Raw genomic sequence first — 15,765 nt, forward strand, 5'->3', positions numbered from 1 at the left:
TTTCTTCCAATTTCTAGGAAGATTAAATGACTACTTTCTGAGAAATTAAATGGCGGCCCATGAACTTTGCTATAATCATATCTATGTGCCTTCTAGACTAGTCAAGTATTAAGTGGGTCACTCTACTCCTAAAGGCACCTATATATTGGCCACTTCAAGTAGATAACTTAGCAGATAGGCCTGACTAACTGTACTGGGATGGGCTTGCTGAACTGTTGACAGTACTCAGTACGGATACCATTTAGGTGATGTGGAGTTCCTTCTCAAATGACAACAGTAACAACATAATTATACTAATATTTTTGAGGGTGTATTATGTATCAGGCATTGTGCTCATTGCATATATTACTTCACATTACTCCAGGGTTTCTCAACCTTGATACCATTGATTTTTTTGGCCAGATGACTCTGTTGTTGGGGGCCATCCTATGCATCTAGGGATATTAGCAAGCATCCCTGGCCTCCCTAGATACCAGTAGCACACTCAACCCCTCCAATCGTTATAGCCAAAACGATCTCCAGTCATTACCAAATGCCTCCTGATGGGCAAAATTTCCTCCTATTGGGAACCTCTGTTTTACTTCCTCTATGACTCTAAGAGGCTGATACTGTTAGACTAATATTACTGATGAGGAAATTGTGACTCCCAGAGACTTATGTAAAATGCCTAAGTTCTCACACATAGTAAGTTACAGGGCTAGAATGCATGTAGACTGTCTCACTCTTGAACACAATGACATTGAGGTTGAAATTCACATGCGAATTTCATGTGCGTTTCATTTGCCCTCTTTCCTCTTCCGCTCCTTCTTATGGTGGGCATGGAGCAGTGGGAGGGAAAGGCGGTGCACATGACATAGGGCACAGAACTTTTATTGTTCCATGGTCTTTTAATCGACAGATTAATTCCATTTTAACTGGAATTCTGGAAACTAATGAAAAAAAATTACAAGTGCTAGATGGTCTATTCTCAGTGTTCTTGAATATGTCTGATTTAATTCTAACCAATTAGCATGCCATTATGGAGGAATATTATGTTGGGAATCAATATTAAGCTAAATACTAATATTTTATTCAGTATTAAAAATTTATACAAATGGTAATACAAGTGCTTTATCCCTACTTTCTCTAAATGAGAAGAAATGCTTCCTTAGGGCTATTCCAGTGAAAATGATATCTTCTTAGGAGACTATTGGTATTACACTTTACATAGATCATTGCTTAAATGAATAAATAACAATTAACTGAATGAAATTTGCTTATTATAAGACATATGATTTTTCAGGGTATCAAAAATTGTTTTTCTTCTTATAGTTATAGTATAATCCCATGTTAAGATGAGAACAAAAGCACATTATTGTCCAATATTGTTCTATGTAAAAGAATAAAATAAGTGTCATGCTTATCCTGATTTTAGGATATCATTTCTTTCTTTCTTTTTTCCTCTTGGATACTTTACTCTTTATTGATTCAGATATAATACTAGGCTGGAATTTTTGAATCTAAATGTATTCAGATTTTGCATTTTACATCTTTGCAAAGAGGAATACACCTAGATGCACTCTAATACACCTAAACACTGAAATAGGTGAGCATGTAATAACCCCCTAAAGATAGTTTAGTATGGCATGATTTCAAAACTAGATTTCAAACCTGCTTTCCAAATTGTGCCCCTGGGTACCTTCCCCAATGTCTGGCCTTGCCTTGCTACACAGCATGGACCCTGCAGAGCTTCCCGGCCCCGCCCTCCTTCTGGCCTGTCCCTCTACTTCTTCCACCTCCTAATTTCAGTATCTTTTTCAAGCTTCCCAGGTAGGATAGCAATGAAAGATTTCCATAGTTTGGATCTAATGAAGACGTTTACAATTTTTATCACTTACGTACTTTAATTCCCAACTTCTTGGTCAAATATTTGACAACTACCTGAAAACTATACCATTTAAAATCTCTCTAACTTTCTGAATTATTGTACTCTCTTCCTCAGTATTAAAATTAGAAAAGTTTTGCTCCATATTTTTGCTCCAATTGGGTAGGCAAGATCAACCAGTTAATATGCACGTACCTTGAAAAGGGTGCTTGTAATTCTAAAGGCATATTAGAAGTTAAAAACTGACATGCAAAATCAAAGGAAAAAAATCATTGAATAAATTAAGTTAACGGAAACATTAGAGATTGGAAGTCTGTTCAGCATAGTAATCACCATTACAAATAGGAAAATTTAAACTAAAAAAAATAACATTTAATGGATTGACTTTTCTAAAATATTGAAAGGATTTTATTAATAAGTGTTTTATGCATATGGCTATTCTGAATGTTCCTTTAAAAATGAAAGACTACAGCCTTAATGAGAGATATTATTACATGAACATATTTGAATCTGGCTTATGAAACATAGGGCTTGAGAATTTGAAATGTGTGCATAAAATGCAAATAGATTTAATTAACTGAAAACCCATAAGACAGAACTTCTTCAAATAAGCAATTACTTTGGGGACTAATAGTGTAAATAGGATCCTGGTTCATTAGCACAAATACCCATATGAGAGAAGGATCAGCAAATTTTATTCTTTAAGTTATTTATGCACACATGGTAATATCTCATTAATTTGGGACTTCAATAAATTTAAAATCTTTTGATAATTTGTTCATGAGCTGGGTGGACGTTTACTTTTGCTTTGTAAATACTTTATTTATAGGTGGATAATATATGGTGTTTTCAACATTTATTTTCAGTCTTATGTACACATTTTAGACACAGAATAAACAATTTTCAAGGAACCTCAGGCACTTTACAAGTTCCTACATACATCCAATCTATATGCTAATAACAAAATGTTCATATGATTTATTATAACAGGTCTCCTTAAGGACTTCTACTTTATTATGATTTGTTGAAGTTACTATATGTAGTTAAAGGTAATAAAAGCCACATTTGTTTAAGAGTTATCTATAATTCAGCTTTCCCACAAATTCAGATATGCCCACCATCTTAATTCTTTGGAATAAATGAAATTTTACAATATTTGCAGCTACACACAGAGAGTTTTCCTTTTAAATATGCATTAGAACATATAAACATATGAAGAAAAATAAAATACAATGAAGAGTGAAAATAACAAATAATTTTATGGGTGGACAAAGGAGAGTAAACTGTCCATTTCAAATAATTCTACGTTTTTTAGGCACAATACTCTGGGGAAAAAACTCAGTAATGTGGACCTTTTTTCAAAAGCTGATTTTACTCACTTGGGATGACTCTAGTTCTAATAAGATTTTCTAATTAAAGACATTCAGTGCCCAGGCCAAAAAGGGTGGATGCTCCAAGCTAAGGCATCTGGGAAAAAGAGAAATGCCACGCACAGCAATCTGGTCATTTCTAAATCTTCCTTGTATATGGCCATGACTTTTCAGAGTCCACATGTCAATTTCCTGTACAAAATGCTATGCACTAAAGAATTTTAACTGTGTATAAAGTGGATAGAAGAGTTATGTTATTTTAGTAATCAAAACTCATATGTAGGTCCAAATGACTCAAATTCTAAACCAGATAAAATATATTCAACTAGAATTTATAAAACCCATAATTGAACTAAAAAATGAAATATTTCTATTTTTTGTGAAACATAATGAAAACAATCTAGATATTATTCATAAGTCATGCCATCTTTACACAAGATGCTTTTCCATTTCTTTGTTAAATATTGTAAGAAAGGGGAAAGCCAATTCTGTTACCTAAATTAGTAGTTACTTACCATATGAAGGGGGAAAATAAACTTCAATTCCATTTTCATAACTTAGTCAAGAATGCTTGATGAAGAGGCCTCTTTCATGTGCTTCTTGATTATTATAAAACCTAGGAAAGAGATACATACAAGCATGGAATGTTTCACTATCAAGAAGAAAACCACTCAAACAATATTAGTTTCTCATGTCAGTGATTATTTCTCATGAGAATGAGAAGTATGCCAGCCAACTACATGCCATTTACAAGTCTCCTAGCTGCTTACAAAAGTTGGAGCAAAGAAGGCTGAAATGACTACTGCCTTTGGAGACAGAATATCTGGGGTCAAATCGCACTCATAGTTTCCATCTGAGTGAAATTTAAGTCCTTAACTTCCTGGTGATACTTCCCTCATCTTCCAGGTGGAAGTAATAATACCAGTTACTCAGTGGGACTGTTTTGACAGTCAAATGAGATAATGTTTGGAAAGGAATTTAGTTAACAGTAAAATTATTTATTTATGCCACAACTTTCTTTTTACCTTGAGGATTTGAGGTGCTTTCCAAGAAATTAATGAAATATAAATAAAAGATATATATATATAATATATATATAGGCCATATATACTGGTCAACACAGTTGAAGTGATTGAAGTTATAATATGGATTTGAATTTCTTGGTAATTTAGGTGAAAGGAAAACAAAGTCCTATTCTTAGGAGAAACCCTGTAAGTCCTGTTCTTAGGAGAAAACATATCACTTCCTCCAAAGAAACCAAATATTTTATCCTCCTAATAAAAAATTCATTGAGAAATTTTTCATGTAAAACCTGAAATAGAGGCATTGAGATAAAATGGACTATTTTATGAGTACGACTGACTACCTAATATAAAAACTGAAGGGCAAAACAGTACTTTTGCTTGGAGGTAGTTATTATTGCTGTAAAAACTGTATTATTCCTAGAAACAAACCTGAAGCTTGAATCAGGAAACCTTAAATACAAAACCAATAACTCCCAATTAGCAAATCATCCAGCTCTCCTCCCTTTCTGTGCCTCTCTAACAAAGACACAAGCAGCTTCCTTACTAAGTCATTTTCTCAATAGTAAGGAGGAGTTTCTGAAGGAAATTGTTGATTGCCGGTGGCTCCAGGCCAGTTGCTGCTCATTAATGAGTAAGGGCAGAGCTGCAAAAATGAAGTGTGGACCCAGATGTGAGACAAAACGGACAGCTGCACAGCCCCTTTCGTGGGGCTGTGCCACATGGAAAGGAAGAGAAAGAGAAAAGGCACAACCTAGTGATTATATCAGTGAAACAAATCACAGCATGACGCCTCTTCCTTGAAATCCACATCTTTTTCTTGACTTCCCTGAAACCTCAATTCCCATCTCAAGAAACTCCCCTGAATTTTCTTCTTCTGGCTTCTCTTCTGCCTTCCCTTAAACGTGGGCCTTCCACAAAGTTCTCCACTTGGCAGCAATTTTATTCACATCTAGAGCTTAAATTATATCTTTTTGGATGCTTCATCCCCATCCTCTCCTGAATTTGCGTTTTTCCCCTGTTCCTTAAAATCAGTGGCACTGCCACTCTCCCTGGTTCAACACTTGGCATCATCTTCATTCTCTTACTCCCCACAACACACATATCCAATGATTAGATTATGGCCACCTTGCATACAAAAAGCCCTATTTCCCATTGACATATCCAAGGTCACTGTCATAGTTCAGAAACTCACCCACCATCCTCCATCTCCCATGTAGGCAATGACCTCTCATCTAATGTATTCCTGCTTCCAATCTCCCATCATTTCCCAGGTTTCCGGGTGCTTCTAGTCTTTTTCTTAAACCTCATGCTTCTCCCCTTGCTTGAAAACTTCTAACAGCTCTTCAACAGACCTCAACAGGATAAACTTTTCAAGCACAGCTTTCCAAGATCTGAGATCAATATGTTTTACCACTTTCCACATAACCTTTGCAGACATTCTAAACCATCTCCCCTCACTATCAAATGCTCTCCACCCCCTAACCCCTGACAAAAGTTGTTTCCTGCCTCTGAGACCTTGGTTAGTAGCTGTCTGCTGTCTGAAATACTCAACTTTTTTTTTTTTTTTTTTTTTTTTTTAAGACCGAGTCTTGCTCTGTCCCCCAGGATGGAGTGCACTGGCGCGATCTCAGCTCACTGCAAGCTGTGCCTCCTGGGTACGCCATTCTCCTGCCTCAGCCTCCCGGGTAGCTGGGACTACAGGTGCCCACCACCACGCCCGGCTAATTTTTTTTGTATTCTTATTAGAGACGGGATTTCACTGTGTTAGCCAGGATGGTCTCGACCTCCTGACCTCGTGATCTGCCCGCCTCGGCCTCCCAAAGTGCTGGGATTGCAGGCACGAGCCATCACGCCCGGCCTGAAATACTCAACTTTTAATACACAGTTATATTTATTTATTTCAAAGAACTAAGATTTTATTTTTTTAAAAATATAATTTCTACTTTTATTTTATATTCAAGGGATACATGTGCAGGTTTGTTACATAGATATAATGTGTGATGCTGAGGTTTGGGGTACAAATTATCCTGTTACCCAGGTAGTGAGCATAGTACCCAATAGGTAGTTGTTCAGACCTTGTCCCTCCCTCCCTATCTAGTAGTCCCCAGTGTCTGTTGTTCCCATCTTTATGTCCATGTGTACCCAACATTTAGCTCCCACTCATAAGTGAGAATATACAGTATTTGGTTTACCAGTTCTGTGATAATTCCCTTAGGATGATGGCCTCCAGCTGCATTCACATTGCCGCAAGGGATGTGATTTTGTTACTTTTATGGCTACAAAGTATTCCATGGTGTATGTACACCACATTTTCTTTATTCAATCCACCACTGATGGGCACCTAGGTTGATTCCATGTCTTTGCTATTGTGAATAGTGATATGAAGAACACATGAATTAATAGCAAGTTTAAATGCCACCTCCTTCAGGGGTCTTCCTGAATCCTTGGTTAAGAATTCATTGTATCCTCCTCTTCTACAAACCAAGGATCCTTAATTGTACTCTTCCTATGAAAGTCGCATTTATAGTACTCTGGCTTTATTCTAGATAGCTATACACCCAGCAGTGCCTTTGCTATCAGGAAGTTTACAGTCTAGCTAGGGAAACCTTGCTTTATTCACATTTCTAACTTCCATGGGATAATATTCAATGCTCTAAAAATTATAGGAGATTAAAGGATTTTTTTTCAGTCAAATATCACTGTGAAAGGCTCTGAACACTGAGTTAAGGACACCATTTTAGAAAATATTTTTTAATAATAAGTGACAACAGCAAGACTGTCTGATTTGAAAGACAAAAAGAATGAAAAGAGAAAATGAGAGAGAAAAAAGTAGAAGTTGATGTGTTATTTTTCTTTCTTAAAACACAAATTTGACTGTTTTGTAAAAATCAAGTAAGTATTTAAATCTGAGGAAAAATGTTGCACTTGTTTTAAGACATCAGATTACAAAATGCATTTGAGATTATCACATGAATTTATTTCATGGCATAAGTATATTTTATGGTAGATTTTCCATGAGGGATGGAAAATGTCTTCCTGGTGCCTGTCCTAGTCCTAATGCCTAGTACATATAAGATACGTTGATACTTGCTGAATGAATAAATGTTTACTCAGCCTTATCTCTCTCCAGTTGCCCGCTAATCTCTCACTTCCTCTTCATAGGCAAACTACTGCAAATAATCATAGACACTCATCTTTCTTCTCTTACCTCCCAGTGACAGCTCACAGCAGTTCAGTCTAACCTCTGCCTTAGCACCTTGTTTCCTGTGCTGAGACAGTGACGTCCACTTTGCCCCTACTCTGGGTGGGGTTCCAACTTTGGTGCTGAAGCAGAAGCAGGAAGGAAAACTGAGGCTGTAGCTCAGGGAAGTCCCCAGACATGTGCTCTGTGATGTCCTAGGCTCCCTCCACCCCTGCTCTCTCCCCACACAGCAATGCAAGCAGGTGGGAGAGGCAAGCCAGCACTGCTTCGTGACATTTATTTGCCCTGGCTGTAGGAGCACCACTGATGGGAGAAACAGGTGGGGCTGTGCTCATACAATACTCTTGGTATGCAGGTTCAATCTTTTCTCTCCAATTCAGACCTCAGAACCTCAGACTGTTCTTTTTTTTTTTTTTTTTTTTTGAGATGGAGTCTCGCTCTGTCGCCTAGGCTGGAGTGCAGTGGCACGATCTCGGCTCACTGCAAGCTCCGCCTCCTGAGTTCATGCCATTCTCCTGCCTCAGCCTCCCGAGTAGCTGGGACTACAGGCGCCCACCACCACGCCTGGCTAATTTTTTGTATTTTTTAGTAGAGACGGGGTTTCACCATGTTAGCCAGGATGGTCTCGATCTCCTGACCTCGTGATCTGCCCGCCTCGGCCTCCCAAAGTGCTGGGATTACAGGCGTCAGCCACCATGCCCGGCCAACCTCAGACTGTTCTATGCTCAAACTCCATCCTAGTTTCTCTCTCTTTCTAGTGGTCACCAATAGGCCAATGATTTTTCTCTCTATCTTGTCTACTCCCCAAGAATCTTTTTGAGACAGATGCAAGACATGAACATGTAAAATACTCTCAAACAGGCAGGACGACAGACAGAACCAGTTACAACTGTATTTCTTGTACATATCACTTAGCAATTTCTCTTTATTTTAATTCAAAAATAATTCTCTCCTGACCAGTATTCTCCATCCGTGCTCAATAAAACACACATTTCTCAGTCTTCTTTCAACTCAGCTGACCACTGCTACTTTCCTAGAACCCTTGCTCCTCTGCCCCCCATGACCCAGGAATCCCTGCATTTCCTTCTGTTTCTTTTGCTATTCTTCCATCCTCTGTGGGCTCATCTTTCACTACTGGGCCATTATGGGTTTGATTTCCTCCAGGCATTTTGGTCTCAGTGTTTTCTTCTATAACTTGCTTCATTATCTTTCTCTAAGCAATCTTATCTGCCTCCAGACCTATGAATGTCACAATGAGTCAGAAGTTTATATCTCTGACAAGCCCCACACCCATAATCCAATGTCTGTCTGCTGTCTCCCGTGATGTCTCAAGACATCTCAAACTCAACACATCCAACACTGAACTTAGCATCTGTTTTCACACACATGTTCCTCCACCATTGTTCCCTGACACTTCCTCAAGGGGTGCACATAGATATCACAGAAGGTGGCCTGTCAATTTTACCTCCTACATATCTCTTGAATCCATTCACCTTTTGGAAGTCACTGACACCTCATCCTTCTCCTTTAGGCCAGGGTATCACTATCTCTCTACTGAAATATTTCACTGATCTGCATACTTTTCCCCCTTGCCAACCCATATTCCACACGGTAGCCAGAAATATATTTTCAAAATGTAAAATTGATGATGTAACTAACTACAGCACTCCCCACACCCCCACCAAAAAAACCAAAAACAACAAAAATCCTCAATCTTCTCACTGGTCCTAGGATAAAGGCATATTTCTTGATATGGCTAAAAAGGCTCCCTTGGTGATGGACCTGATGACATCTCCAGACTTAAGCAGTTCACTCCTCTTCTGCACTCCAGACAGTGTGGCCTTCCCTCAGTACTTTTTTTTTTTTTTTTTTTGAGACAGAATCTTGCTCTGTCACGCAGGCTGGAGTGCAGTGGTGCAATCCTGGCTCACTGCAACCTCTGCCTCCTGGGTTCAAGCAATTCTCCTGCCTCAGCCTCCTGAGCAGCTGGGATTACAAGCGCATGCCACCATGCCCGGCTAATTTTTGTATTTTTTTAGTAGAGACGGGGTTTCACCATGTTGGCCAGGCTGGTCTCAAACTCCTGACCTTGTGATCCACCCGCCTCAGCCTCCCAAAGTGCTGGGATTACAGGCATGAGCCACCGCACCCGACCTTCCCTCAGTCTTTCATGCTGCCTGTTCTGTCTCCTTCTAGAGGACTTCCCCATGTAGCATGCCTTCTGTGTGTATGCCCGGTCTAGTTGATGCCTGTGCATCATTTGGATCTCATTTTACAGAACCTTCTAACTCTCTTTTGTAGCACTTAGAACAGTTTCGGTTCCATATTCATGTGTGTCATTCTTTTATTGTCCGTCTTCCCTTTCTAGTCCATAGGCTAAATGGAGGCAGAGAGTATCTGATGCAATTCGGTGTCTAACACATAGTAGATTATCAATAAAGACAACTTTTTTGAAAGTGTGAGTGTGTGAAATCAGTATGAAAAGACATAAATTCAGTGAGAAACATGTACCCCTAGGCTGGCATTTAAAAATCCAACTCAGGATTTTTAAATCCTGGGGTACATTTTGCACAGAACTGGGGTCAGTCACAAGAGCATTGAGAGCCTTGAATGGATATAAGAATTGAAAGTAGGAAGATTTCCCTTCTCATTCACGCTTAGTAGTGGGTGAATGGGAATAATAGGGGTTTTTGAATGAAACATTTCACCTGAGCAGATACAACTGGTTTTATGATATAAGATGTGTGCTAAGATACGAAGGTAGTATTTTCCAATCCTATTATCTTCATTTTTGCTACTGTATATATTGAATAAGAGTCATTGCAAGGGGAGGAATGAAGGACAAAGTCCACAGACATGCTGGAGGGGACACAAAGGAGAGAAGATATTTCAAAAATGCCTAAGTCTCTGGATTGTAGATATTCTGCTGGATATGCCTTTTTATATCTTAGCTTCTAAAATTTATGTCATCAAATGCAATATAATTGTCTCTGCTTCCATATGGTGACAGAATTCTAGCAACTGTATCAGGATCTCAATAAATAGGCAAAACTCAAATGTTGCATAAGATGTTTTCCCTCAGTCACATTTTTCTCATGCCCCCAAATCATGAAACACAAATTTTGTAAATTAGAATAGTATCAGTTATGAATGCACTTCTGCAATTATGAGAGTAAAAACATTCCACATTGAAATAAGAAATGCCATCTGATTTTGATCTAACACAAAGGGGAAAAAAACACATTCCATTTAAGAATGACAAATAAAGCTGTCAATGTGATCCATTTATAGCCCCTCAGAGAATGCCACAAATCCACATAATGTTCTAAAGAAGCCAGTTATTGTATTTGCTCTCTCAAAGAAAGAAAGCGTAGAAGTCCCAGATAGACTCCTATCCAAGGAAACTAAGGTTAGCAGGAATAACTTGCTTTAGTCAATGTCTTAGGTGCATGCCTCTTTAAGAAGAGAACGAGGGCTTCAGGCATTTTATTAAATAGTGTGTAACAATGGAAATGGTGGAATGATGGAGGGGACGTGTCTCTCTGCTTGGTTAGGTAAAAAGAGGAGCTGTGAGAAAATGGAGAAAACCCATTGTCTTCATTGCACCAGCTCCATCTCTTCTTACTGGTGTAATGAGGCCTCTTTCCAAAGGTCTACTGCTGACAAAAATTACAATAAGCCATAAAACCTTAATTATAAACATTCAAAGTGCTAGTCATTTTAAAGCATTTTTTAATGGGTTATTTCAGGCTCAGCTACAAGGGCACATGCCAAAAACAAAACACCAGAAATATATCTCTTTATTCCTTATTACAATACTCAAGCTTTCTTCTTTTAAGAGGTAGTTTCTATTATATACATATGCATATATTCATGTGTAAGTATATATAAAATATGACCCTCTGCAAGGCATAACTGATTTTTTTCTCCTTTGCATTGCCTGCTCAAAAACTGAGAACAAAATTTGTTACTATCTTCTAGCAAGAGTGTTGAATTTCATGGCATAAATTTTGAGTATGAATCTCTCTCATGGCCCTATCTTATGTTCTTAGCCTTATTTTTTTCCTTTGACTCATTTTTTCTTACCTATTTGAAATACATTTTATATTGCTGTACGGTGTATATTTTATTAGCCTTTTTCTGTAGGCCCTAAATCCTTTCCAGCATATAAATAAAATATATAACATTTATAGGTAGTCTTTTTTTTTCCTCTGGAGGGTTGCAAAATTCTCCAAAGGCAACATGTAATTGATTACTGTAAAAATATGAGCATTAAAATTTATAATTCTTTTGTAGTAATTAATTTTTTGGTGACATTTAGCTCAATAGTGCAATTAGATTTTCTTAATATTTGTATATACACTTTTAGAGCTGAGGTTCTTAGCCTGAGATCCATGAACTTAAATTATATGCAAAAAATTGTGTATGTAAATTTTCATTGAGGAGGAGTTTCAAAATTTTAATCCAATTCTGAAAGGTAAATGTGACTCAAAATATTAGAAATTATTGCTATGTGTTAGGATAACACTAAAAAACCATATCCTGATCTTTATTAATTCAATGAATTGACAAAATATTTGTTGAGTATCTGTGAAATGCCTGGCACTATAATAGATCCTGGGAAGACAACAGTAAACATGCAGGCTTGACCTCTGACCTCAGGGTACTTCTAGTCCAGTAAGGATGAGGATAAGCAATTAAAAAATGAAATAATCAAATGGTAGTATACTACAATAAATAAAACAAAGTGATGTAATAGAAAGTGAGTGAGATTAGGTGGTCAGGGAGGACTTCTCTGAGGAGGTGACATCTTATCTGGGCCAAGCACCATCTGAGGGAAGAATATTCCAGAGAAACATAACAGCTAATAATGCAAAGACCCTATGGGAGAAACAGGCTTGTGAAAATGATAGCACTTCCAGAAAATACAAATGGTAGATCTCCAAGTTCACATTTTCCATAATACTTCAGTCTTGAAATATCTGCATGATGTTTCCCTTCTCTTTTTTTTAAAAGTTAGATTTTCTAATGTGAGGGAAAGATATCCTCAGGAAAAAAAATGCAACGCATTTTATTATACATTAAATTCATTCAATAAATATTTGAGTCTACTATCTTTAAGGCACTGTGGGAGATGCTCTCCAGGTGCTTAGCATAAACTAAATAAAAAATAACTGTCATACATGCAAATATGATGTACCTTAAACCAATCTTGTATTGTTCCATCTCATAAGTTTATGAGCCAAGTAAATTCTAGGGCCCAGACACTTTAATGCACAAGAAACCCAAAGCTCTTTAGAAAGGCACCAATCACCCTGTCACAGTTGAAGATAGATAAGTAAAAAAACAAAACAAAACAAAACAAAAAACAAAGCACATAATGAAAGATGCGGCTAAAAATTCTTTCAAATTTTCCAAGCCATGGAGTAACATTGTACTCCATGGCTTGGAAAATGGTCTAAACAACCCTGGCTGCGTACATCAATACATTAAGCTGTGACTAAAGATCATAAATAGCTCCCACATTATTAGATGCTTTCTGGAACTAAATTATTTATGAGTATATTAAAGAAAATAATATACCAGTAAGAGGACTATATTGCTTTGGTCACAAAATTCCATGCTGGGAAATTCTTACATGCTGGCAAATGCTTACTGTGTACCAGGCACCTTACTGAGGACTCAGTGCACATACCTTTGAGGAAGGGATGTTACTACTTTTATTTTACCTATAGGAAGAAACTAAGGTTTAGAGAAGCAAAATGACTGGCCTGGGGGAGGAACCGTCAGAGATTGGAACCTAAGCAGTCTGGCTCCAGAGCACCCAAGATATCATTTCCAAAATTAGTGGTCAGCCTTATTACCTACTCAAGGGAAACCTGGCTGCTTCGCAAATTATCTCTGATAACCTCATTTTATCTTACTGTTTAAAAGGCTTTGGGGAACAACACTCACACGCTGATTAATTTAAATATTGGCCAAAAAAGATGGCAAACCTGCTATTAAGAGTAACACATACAATTTTAAAATGTTTATTTGGATCAGAGTAAATTATTTGAATTATCCATAATATTTCCTCTTAGGAGAAATAATAAAGGGTTGAATGTACTTATTTAAAAAATCTCAGTAGTACACACAGCATTTTGCCCACTTGTTTCTGCCCTTATTGTTTTTTGTTAATGCAATTTCAACTTGGAAAAGGGAGATTTTAAAGCTATATTCAAATCCAGAAATCAATCATTTTCCTCTTTTTTTCACTTCCCCCAAAATAAAAAAAAAAAATCAGGTTCAAGCAGGTTGCTGAGACTTGCCTTTCATGAACAATATTAGGGGCAGCAGGAGCATATCATAGTATTTATGCACCATTAATTGAATATTTATGCAGTATCACACACTGTGCTAAGCACCAAACAACTTCATTTTATTCTCACAACAACCCCATTAGTAGCTTCTATTATTATTCCCAATTCACAACTCAGGAGATGGGGACTCACAGAAGTTGCTCACAAGTCAAAGAACTCATAGCTCGTAAATGGAGGAGCTCCTACCCGGCTGATTGACTCTGGAGCTTGGGCTTCCTGTGATTTTTCTTATTCTTTCCTTTAGTTTGATCATGTTCTCCCCACTTACATATCAATAAAGACTCTTTATTTTCCAACATGGGCAGTCTAAACCCTTCAGAACTTAAGACTGTCCACAATCCAGTTCTTTTTTTTACCTGCCCAAGCTGATTTATCAGTATTCTGAACTAAATACCCTCAAGGCCTGAGGGAATCTGCCTCCTTTCAAAGCTTCAGATGTCTTCCCACCCACAATCCAGCTAAATTCTACTGCTCTTTAAGGCCTAGTTCAACTATACTTTTCACAGTCACCTTCCAGACCTTTCCAGCCCAGAGAAAATAGCCTGAGGAATTTGCCTCGCTGTCCACCATTGTAGATGACCTGATGTCCCCCACTGTAGATGACCTGATGTCCCCGAGAGCTTCGGAAGCCTGGAACCCAAGGGATGGTTATGCGAGGGCTGTTGGAATGTGCCATGGGGGCATTTTTCTCAGGAGCACGTCCAGAGCTTTTATCAATTTCATTAAGCTTAACAACCACCACTCAGCACCCTTACTTCTAGAAACTAATGACACTGAACACTAATGTTCTCTGATCAGGAATGCCAGATTTAGCAAATAAAAATATTATACGGGAGACACAATTTTACTAAAACATGATTTGTTGTGTATTTGAAATCCAGATTTAACTAGGTATCCTGTATTTGATTTGCAAACTTATCCTGAATGTTTTGTGGATATTAATCTTATCTCTCAGCTGTACAGAATGTAACCATCTGGAGAACAAGGGACTTCACTATTTCCTCATGAAACTTAACACTCAACTCTTATTACTACTTATCAATTTATTTTTGTGGTCCAATAGAAACATTTTTGAACATGCTTGATTTGAGCCAATATCAAGTCTAGTAGCCACAGCATGGTTATGTACACACACACACACACACACACACACACACACACACACACACACGGCTTTTGCTACAATGAAACAAATGTCATCATACCTAGCAAACAATTTTAATCATCTCTGCTATTAGCTGGATTCAAACACACTGAGTTCCTCCCAAAATATCTTTTTTAAAAATATCCTCTTAGGAAGAATCTGGGGAAATTAAAAAGATATCAAAATTGTGATTGGATCTCAAAACGAGATCTTCGGACCATTTGATTGAGAAATCACCAAAGATATTTGTCAAAATGCAGTTGTGTGGGTGCAATCTCAAACCTATTAATTCAGAACTGTGCAGAATGGCTCCAAGCAACCTGTGATTTTAAAAAGCCTTCCAGATGATTTTTATGCCCTCTAAACTTTAAGAACTGTTTGTTTATAAAATGTAATACTTTAGCAAGGATTGCTGTCTATGTTAGAGAAGAAAAGTTAACATTTTGGTGCTTAAAGATAAGCCATCAATATTTCGAGGTTCAAACTAGCAATCATCTTTTAAATGTATCTTTAATCTATCACACCAGTGTTAAATGCTCAGCCCTGTAAATTTTCTATTTGGACTGTCCAAGCATTTAAATAGAATTGGTAAACTAATGATAAGTATTAAAAGGCTGCTTGATGGATTATTAAAATAGTAAATGTGTCACCGAAGTTTATAGAGACCAGAAGAAATTTAAAAATAGGTTATACATACTAAGATGTTCTAATGCTGCTACTCAGGATTGGTCTGGGCAACCTAAGGCTCTTTTGAATTTCTGAAAGAAAGCATCATTGTCCAAAGCTCCTTACTGCTGT

General features: G+C 37.5%; 1 protein-coding gene across 17 annotated transcripts in view; it reads right to left on the reverse strand.

Annotated features, from left to right (window-relative positions):
- Positions 1 to 15,765, reverse strand: part of RHOBTB1 (Rho related BTB domain containing 1) — a 141,200-nt gene that overhangs the window by 121,277 nt on the left and 4,158 nt on the right. For all 17 annotated transcript variants that reach the window (XR_008619933.1, XR_008619935.1, XR_008619936.1 and 14 more), the window contains exon 2: positions 3,750 to 3,850. The gene's annotated coding sequence lies outside the window, so the exon portion shown is untranslated. The remainder of the gene's footprint in view (positions 1 to 3,749; positions 3,851 to 15,765) is intronic.

Source organism: Pan paniscus, chromosome 8 (assembly GCF_029289425.2).
Source record: "Pan paniscus chromosome 8, NHGRI_mPanPan1-v2.0_pri, whole genome shotgun sequence".
NCBI lineage: Eukaryota > Metazoa > Chordata > Mammalia > Primates > Hominidae > Pan > Pan paniscus.